Genomic DNA, 9,296 nt, shown 5'->3' with positions numbered 1-9,296 from the left:
GTGATCCGCCCGTCTTGGCCTCCCAAAGTGCTGGGATTACAGGCTTGAGCCACCGTGCCCAGTCAGTCTTATTCATTTTAACTATTTTTTTTTTTTGTACCCATTAACCATCCCCACCTCCCCTCACCACCTGTCCCTCCCTACCCCTTGCCAATCCTTCCCAGCCTCTGGTCACCATCCTTCTACTCTCTCCATGGGTGCAATTGTTTTTGATCTTTAGATCCTAAATGAGAACATGAAATCCTACGAATAAGTGAGACCTGTGCCTGGCTTGTTTTACTTAGCATAATGACCTCCAGTTCCACCCATGTTGTTGCAAATGACTGAATCTCATTCTTTTTATGGCTGACCTAGTACTCCATTGTGTGTATATGCTGCATTTTCTTCATCCCTCTGCCTGTTGATGGACACTTAGGTTGCTTCCAAATCTTGGCTATTGTGAACAGCGCTGAAACAAACATATGAGCGCAGACATCTTTTCAATATACTGATTTCCTTTCTTTTGGGTATATACACAGCAGTGGGATTGCTGGATTGTACAGTAGCTCTAATTTTAGTGTTTTGAGGAACCTCCAAACCATTCTCCATAGTGGTTGTACTAATTTACATTCCCATGAACAGTGTGCGAGGGTTCCCTTTTCTCCACATCCTCACCAGCATTCGTTATTGCCTGTCTTTTGGATAGAGGCCATTTTAGCTGGGGTGAGATTATGTCTCACTGTAGTCTTGATTTGCATTTCTCTGGTGATCAATGATGTTGAGCACCTTTTCATATACCTGTTTGCCATTTTGTATGTCTTCTTTTGAGAAATGTCTATCCAAATCTTTTGCCCATTTTTTAAATTAAATTATTAGATTTTTTCCCCTATAGAGTTGTTTGAGCCCCTTATATATCCTCGTTATTAATCTCTTGTCAGGTAGGTAATTTGCAAATATTTTCTCCTATTCTGTTGTCTTGGCTTAATTTTAAATGCAGCTTAATATCTACAAAGGTAATCCACAGAAAATGAAAGTGTGAAGCAGGAAATCTTCTCTAGCTGGAAGGAGAAAGGAATTAGCTTTGAATGAGCACCTAGAGTTTACCAGGTACAATGTTGAATACAATCCTCACAACAGCTCTCTAAGGTTAGGTTGTCACACCTATGGTGAGGAAACTAAAGCTTAGAAAGGTTGAAAAACTGAACCAAAGTCCCAAAGCTGAGTACACGGACAAGCCAGAATTTGAACTTCTGTGTGTCTGATTGTAAGCACAATAAACTTTCCATTTCCTTTTTTGAGAGAGGTGGTATATATAGCAAAGCAGTTAAGAGGAAGGATTCTGAACAACACATCCAAAACTAAACTCATTATCTTTCTTCCTTAACATGTTACTCCTCCTGTATTCTATATCTTGGTAGAATGTCACAACTGTTTCCTGCTGGATCAACACAAAGAGAATATCATTTTCTAAACATCTGCCAAACACTCATGTTCAGTGAAATATACTGAGTGTTCTGAGGGAAAAGAATTAGGTAGTCAAATAATTTTAATATTAGGTTAAACAAATATAAATAGGGCTTCTTAAAATCTTTAATATGCAATGTTCATTGTCAATCTCTAAGAAATGGATCCAATATTATATTAGATATGATATTCAGTTGCATGAACAGAAATCCAACTCAGTAGCTTAATCAAATTGAGATTGATTTTTCTTATAGGACAAGAAGTCAGGAGGTAGACAGTCCAATATAAATGCAGCTACTCAAGGAAGTCATACAGATTTGTTTGGTGTTCTCCCTCATGGGCACAAGATGGTTTTTCTGCCTCCAGGATGTGGTTTTATTCTAGACAAGAGAGAAGAGTAAAAGATACATGCCACCTGAGCCTTAAAACACTTTCCCAGTAACCTCACCCATCTGTTTATATCTAATTGTCCAGAACTGGGTTACATGGCCTCTCTAGACCACGAGGAAGTCTGGAGAGCTAAGCATTTTAACTGGGCACACTGACACCCTTAACAAAATCAGGATTCTACTGGAAAGAAGGGGAGGTTGGATATCAAGTAGACAACTACAGGAGCAGTATATATACGTCATCAAAAGTTAGCAATTTCACTGGTGTGTTTGGCCCAAGCACCTATTAACATATTCAGTGGCTTCTCATCATTGGCACATAGAATGCATGTTGCTTGGCTTGGCACCCAAACCTATAATGTCCCAGTTCCTTGCCACCCACAGTGAACAACCTCAGTCTTCAAGATGGACAACACTGCTTCATGCTTCTCTCTTCTGCACACCCTCTCCTCCTTCTGGCTACCCTGGCAGGTCCTTGGAAATTCAGTTCTGACAATAACTGCTGTGACACCTTTCTTTCTTAGGCTCCTCTTCTAACGTGTTAATTTCCCCTCTGTCCTCTCATGGTACCCCCTGTATCACTTTTATTACTCTCAGTTATACTTTTTTTCTCATATATTGGGTGAAAGAAAACTAAGAAGCAAAATTGTAGATACACTTTCATTATTGTTTTTGGTTTTTGTTTTGTTTTCAAACAGGGTCTCACTCTATTGGCCAAGCTGGAATGCAGTGGTGCAATCTCAGCTCATCGCAACCTTGACCTCTGGGCTCAGATGATCCTCCCGCCTCAGCCTTCCAAGTGGCAGGTCTATGGGTGCACACCACCATGCCCAGCTAATTTTTTTTTTTTTTTAGAGATGGGGTTTTGCCATGTTGCACAGGCTGGTCTTGAACTCCTGGGCTCAAGCAATCCACCAACCTTGGCCTCCTAAAGTGCTGGGATTACAGGCATGAGTCACAGTGTCCGGCCACTTTCATTATAACAACAAGAAACATACATATGAAAAAGGCCTGGAAAGAAATACATCAAAATATTGGAGATGACTGTTTCTCTGGCCTCTAAACTTTCAGCAATACCATAGGATTGTTAATAATTACATTTTTATTCTATAAAATATAACAACTTAAGGCAGGATATGATAAAGTGGTGTCTGGCAGTGCCTCAAGAGTGGCATATAAAGTAGGCTAATTGATACAGGTGAAATTTTGTGGGCTCAGGAAGTTAAAAGAACCACATGGAGGATGTGGACTGAACCTGGGCCCTAACAATTGTGTAGGTGTGGATTAATACGGTGGTGCGTGAGGGCCAGCCATGCCGGTGGTGGTCACCTAAGTGCTCCAGTGTGAATAAACAGAGTGCCTCTGAGAGAATGAGTGAAGTCTATTAGGAGAAAGGGATTCATAGGGATCCGTGGAACATGGGAGAAAAAGTAGAGGAGGGACAAACAGATAAAGGCTTTGGCAAGTCGAGCTGCTTTGTGTTGGGAGGTTCTCCGAGTTACAATTTAGAAATGACACATCATAGATTAGAAAAAGAAGACTTGGAAGGTGAGCTAAGGGCTACTTTATGAGAAAATCTAGAAATGACATATAATAGATTAGAAAAAGAAGACTTGGAAGGTGAGCTAACGGCTACTTTATGAGAAAAATCTAGAAATGACATATAATAGATTAGGAAAAGAAGACTTGGAAGGTGAGCTAATGGCTACTTTATGAGAATACCTAGGTCTATACCAAAATGAAGATAAGGATAATGGACAGGGGTTGGGGGGAATTGAAGAAGAACCAAAAAGAAATTGGTAGAACATCGTAACTGACCATGGGATTGGCAGAAGACTGGGAAGAAATTAAAAATGACTTGGGGGACCAGTGCAGTGGCTCATGCTTGTAATTCCTGCACTTTGGGAAGCTGAGGCAGGTAGATCACTTGAGGAGAGGAGTTCGAAACCAGCTTGGCCAACATGGCAAAACCCCATTTCTACTAAAAGTATAAGAATTAGGCAGGCCTGGTGGTGCATGCCTGTAATTCCAGCTACTTGGGAGGCTAAGGCAGGAGAATCACTTGAACCCCATGGCAGGGAGGAGGCGCGGGGGGCCAGGAGGTGGGGACAAAAAAAGTGACTTGGATTGGGGATTCTGAATCTGGTTAGTTGAAAAAAAATCTCTTTCGCAGAAATAGGAAAATCAGGAAATGTAGTTGGTTTGAGAGGTGACTGATTTCTATTTGGAACAGGTTGACTTAGTGAGGATGGCAGACCAGTCACGTCCAGCAGATGGTTAAACTGGCTTTGAAGCTTAGCAGAGCAGTCAGACAATAAAATTTATAATTTTGCCTAAGACATAATTATCCTGATAAAACATTAGCCTAGGAAAAGACCTTGGAGGTTATTAGTCTAACCTTTTCTGACACAAGAAAACTGAGGTCCATTTAAAACTTTTTATTTCACAGGCCCCAGTCTAGTCAAGGTTATACAGCTAGTTAGGTTTGGTGACTAAGTTGGTTTGCAAATTCAGCCTTTTCTTTGCCTAGCACTCTTAGTAAACAATTGAGAGTACAAAGATTCTACTTAATTTGTCTAGCTCAAAGAAAGTACTATTGTCCAAGTATTAGAAAATCAAGCTTAAAAAATCTCACAATCTACTGAAGCAGCAATTTGATTAAAAAATCATTTGTCCATAGGTGGGATTTCAAGATATATAATATAGTAGAATATGTTCAAGCTGTTAATTAAGCTAGATATGCTTCTGGTTTGGTTTTACCTATAGGTCCTAATTACCCTGGACACTTTCCAATCCTAAACTGTGCTGCAATTTCAAACACAAGTGCCTTTCAGAATATTTTTACCACAAACCTTACAAGATTACAATGCAATTTAGAGGGTAAATCTATGACACAATTTGCTTCAACCCTAAATTCAGTATAATCGACCTCATCACAGAAGAGGCATTCAGTTATCAGAAACATTAGAAAAACTTCATTAAGCAATATTAAAACTGTACTACCTCAGAGCTCAAATTAATGGTTTTAGGGTGTTAATACATTTTGAAAACCTGTAAATGAATTTTAAGCAAATTGGTTTGGGAGGCCAAGGTGGGTGGATTACATGATGTCAGGAGTTTGAGACCCGCCTGGCCAACATGGTGAAATCCTGTCTCTACCAAAACTACAAAAAATTAGCCGGGCATGGTGGTGGGTGCCTGTAGTCCCAGCTACTCTGGAGGCTGAGGCAGGAGAATTGCTTGAACCCAGGAGGCAGAGATTGCAGTTAGCCAAGATCATGCCATCGTACTCCAGCCTGGGCAACAAGAGTGAAACTCCATCTCAAACACACACCAAAAAAAAAGGAAGAAGAAGAAGAAAAATTTTAAGCCAATTATCAATAGCCACTCAAGGTTACAATAAAAGTAAGTCCATTTAGATTTCTGCACTCTACAAAATAACACCTCAAATGTTCTACCTTAGACTTTCTCTACTTATAAATGCTATTTACTCACAGACATATTCCTCACTAAATTTGAGTAATTAAAATTTTAAAGCCAAATTAATACAAAAATATTAATTGCACTGAAGCCCAAGCCCTTTTTCATGCATATAGTAAGTCTCTCTAACATAACTATTGAAAAGTCCTTCATCATAAAGAAAAAGTACTTCATTTCCCCACTATCTGTCCTCCTTCAGAAATGTTTGAATGAATACAATATTTATTGCAAACAGAGAAAAAGGAGTCTTTTTTTAAAAAAAAAAAAGATGAATTCTTATTAGAATGTATGATATTTCTATCACGAACAGAATTCTTTCTTTGGTAATGAAATCCTTTAAAGCTATAGTAACACTTTCAAAATAATATTAAATTTTACATTGAAAAGAATCCTGAAGTGGCAAGGGTGTTCCCAGTCTATTAATGACCCTATAGGAAGGGTGAAGGAAGTACAGATTACTATCTCTTACTCTGAAATTTAAAAAATCACAGCCTGCAGACTTGAGGTAATAAGTAGCTAAAATCAGTAGCTTTGAATGCCTTTCTCAGTCTCACTGGTATGGTCTTGGATATAGCACTTTTAAATAGACAAAGGGAATCAAATATACTTATTGCTTCTCAGTGTGTACTGTTTTTTGGTATATAAAAGGACATTTAAGTGCCCCATTTGTGAACTCCAGATATCCTGCAATCAGTAAATAAATATCTTGAAAATGCATATCATTCAAATAAATACATCAGTAGAGTCCAACAGAGAAAGGAAAACTTCCCTGTGCAAATCTGGGTGAGCCTGTCCTAAGGTGCTTACTTATCTTTTTTTTTTTCTTTTGAGATGGAGTCTTGCTCTGTCACCCAGGCTGTAGTGTGGTGGCGCCATCTTGGCTCACTGCAGCCTCTGCCTTCCAGGTTCAAGTGATTCTCCTGCCTCAGCCTCCCAAGTAGCTGGGATTACAGGCATGCACCACCATACCTGGCTAATTTTTTTTTGTATTTTTAGTAGACACGGGGTTTCACCATGTTGACCAGGCTGGTCTTGAACTCCTGACCTCAGGTGATCTGTCCGTCTTGGCCTCCCAAAATGTTGGCAATACCAGCTATGCTACCACGCCTGGCCCTAATATGCCTACTTTTGATAGAATTTTTTTCCTCATTATAACCAATAACAAATAGCTAGCATTTATTAGGGACTTAATGTAGAGCAGGCCCTGTGCTAAACACTCTACATACAAGATCATCTTCAGACCTCTCAGTCACCCTAGGGAGAGACCATCAATTGTCATCCTTGCTTTACAAATGAGAACTGAGACTCACCCAACTAGTAAATAATAGAGCTGAGACTATAACCCAACCTCTGGACTCCAAAGCCCATGAGTGAAACCACTGTGTTCATCATGGGTCTTTGGGAAATAACAGAAAAGCAGTTAGTAGGGCAAACCCATTTTCCAAAGAAACTAAGGCAGGAAAATAGGGTCTGGAGGCAGGGAATATAAGGCAAATTCACACTTCAGCTATAACAGGAAATATCGTCTCCATAGGGCCTAGACTGTAAATGACTTTGTAACTTTACTTCATCCTCTCCATTTCCATAGGGTGTACCTGAAGTAACCTATGAAATCCTCTAGGTATTTAAACTCCCAAAAATTCTGTAACTGGGCCTTTGAGCCTCTATGCTCAGGGTCGCTCTCACACTGTGGAGTGTACTTTCATTTTCAATAAAACCCTTCATTCCTTCCTTGCTTTGTTTGTGCATTTTGTCCAATTCTTTGTTCAAGATGCCAAGAACCTAGACACCCTCCACCGTTAACAAAACCAGCTTTCATTTTGGTATGTCTCCTTCTAGTCTTGTATCTAGCCTATCTATCCATACAATTTTTGTTCCATGTTTTCTTCACTTTTTAATTTTTTTAGACGGAGTTTCACTCTTGTTGCCCAGGCTGGAGTGCAGTGACATGATCTTGACTCGCTGCAACCTCCGCCTCCTGGGTTCAAGTGATTCTCCTACCTCAGACTCCTCGCCATCACACCCCACTAATTTTTTGTATTTTTAGTAGAGATGGGGTTTCACCATGTTGGTCAGGTTGGTCTCAAACTCCTGACCTCAGGTGATTCACCTACCTTGGCCTGCCAAAGTGCTAGGATTACAGATGTAAGCCACTGCACCTGGCCTTTCTTCACTTCCTGTTAAGTTATTAGAAATTCTGCACAAACATCAGTTTTCATGACCATATACTGGTGCAGTGAGTGGATCTACCTCATTACACTTAATGCCACATTTATTTGGACACTTGTATTATTTTCAGATTTTTGCTATTATTCATAATACTTTTATAGCTGTCTTTTAATTAAACATTTTGTTAATTTGAGATTATTTTCTTTTTTTAATTTTTATTTTCTTAGAATCATTGAAATAGAAATACCAGGTCAAAGAAAAGTTACATTTAGGCCACATTGTCAAATTTCTCTCCAAAAAGGCTGCATCCATCTGTACAACTATCACTAATGTATAGTGCCTATTTCACCTCACCCATACCAGCATTGAATATTATACTTTAAAAGTATAAATTTCTCAATTCAATGTGAAAAATGATATTTGTATTAGTATTTCTTTTATTGGATTATATGTAAAATTGAATTTTTTATATGCTTGCCAATAAGTTTTATTTTACCCTTTTTACTAATTTTCTAAGATGGAATTTCCACTTTCCTAAGGAAGTTAGACCTTTCTCCGTTTCTAATATATGTGTTTAATGCTACAAATTTCCCTCTAAGCACTGCTTTTGCTGTGTCCTATGAATTTTGATAAGTTGTACTTTTATTTACATTTAATTCAAAATATTTAAAATTTTCTCCTGAGATTTCTTCTTTGGCTCATGGGTTATTTAGAAATATGTTGTTTATTTGCAGATATTTGGGGATTCTCCAGTTATCTTTTCTGAGATAATATTTTGTATAATTTCTATTCTTTTAAATTTATTAAAGTATGTTTAATGGCCTAGCATATGGCCTATTGTGGTGTATATTTCATGTGAATTTGAAAAGAATGTGTAATTCAGCTGTTATTGAAGTATTTGATAAACGTCCACTAGGTCAAATTGACTGATCTGTTCAGATCATCTATAGCTTTACTATTTTCCCACTTTTCAAATGATAGTCACTGTTAGCAACTAGTAAACAACAGAAGAGAAAAGTAAATAGAAAACTAATCACAGTTTTAGTGTATATTTTAGGAAACAGACTGCCATGCATGCTTTCCATGAAGTTTTTGGTTTGTATCTATTACCTCTTTCCACAATGAAGAGGATGTAAGAGAGGAAAAGCAAGGTAAGAGGGTGGGCCAGAAACACAAAAGAAATTGTTTAAAGGACACACCAAACACATCACTAGTCTGAGATTTTTTCCATATTTTATATAATGCTTTCACGCCTATTGAGAAAATAAATGCTTGTTGATGAAGATCTTAATCTTTATCAGCGTTCTTTGGAATTCTTGGTTTTTAACACAAAAATTATAGTATAACTCTTTTAAAAGGCATCTAAATAATCTTATGTTTTGAACTGGCTCTCTTTTCACTGAAAAATACCAAAAACTCATGGTTATAGAGTTGGAAGGGTAACTGTAGTACAGAAAGTTTGGCCAATTACATAGTGTTACAGTTTTAAGAGCTGCTTCCAAAGCAATCAGACTATTCGGAAAAACTTTTTCATAACAAATGTGTTCTTCCTTTAAAATGTAAACAATGAGCCAATCTTAGAAGCAAACATTGACCACAGAGTCATATCAAGTCTGTTGTTATAAGTACTTTAGTTTTAACAATGCAAAAACGTGAAGGATAGGTTTACTTTTTAACTCCAACCCTGTTCAAAGATCACTTATTGGCCTCTGAAGGAACAGGTGGCATGCCTGTTATAGTTTAACAGGTAGCCTCTGGGTGAGGTATAGTAGTTCAGATACCTTTGGATGCTTTGGATGCTCTCATGTGTGGCAG

The 9,296-nt window shown here is 38.2% G+C and overlaps 1 long non-coding RNA gene across 2 annotated transcripts in view; it reads right to left on the bottom strand.

Moving 5' to 3' along the window:
* Nucleotides 1-1,562: 1,562 nt before the first annotated feature.
* The window catches only part of LOC117089589, a 65,964-nt gene continuing 58,230 nt past the window's right edge, over nt 1,563-9,296 (bottom strand). For both annotated transcript variants that reach the window (XR_004439664.1, XR_004439665.1), the window contains one exon: nt 1,563-1,823. This is a non-coding gene — a long non-coding RNA (uncharacterized LOC117089589). The remainder of the gene's footprint in view (nt 1,824-9,296) is intronic.

The sequence above is a fragment of the Trachypithecus francoisi genome, unplaced genomic scaffold (assembly GCF_009764315.1).
Source record: "Trachypithecus francoisi isolate TF-2019V2 unplaced genomic scaffold, Tfra_2.0 Lachesis_group11, whole genome shotgun sequence".
Lineage (NCBI taxonomy): Eukaryota > Metazoa > Chordata > Mammalia > Primates > Cercopithecidae > Trachypithecus > Trachypithecus francoisi.
The sequence above is the reverse complement of the archived record's forward strand: the minus strand, read 5'-3'. Positions and strand labels throughout refer to the sequence as shown.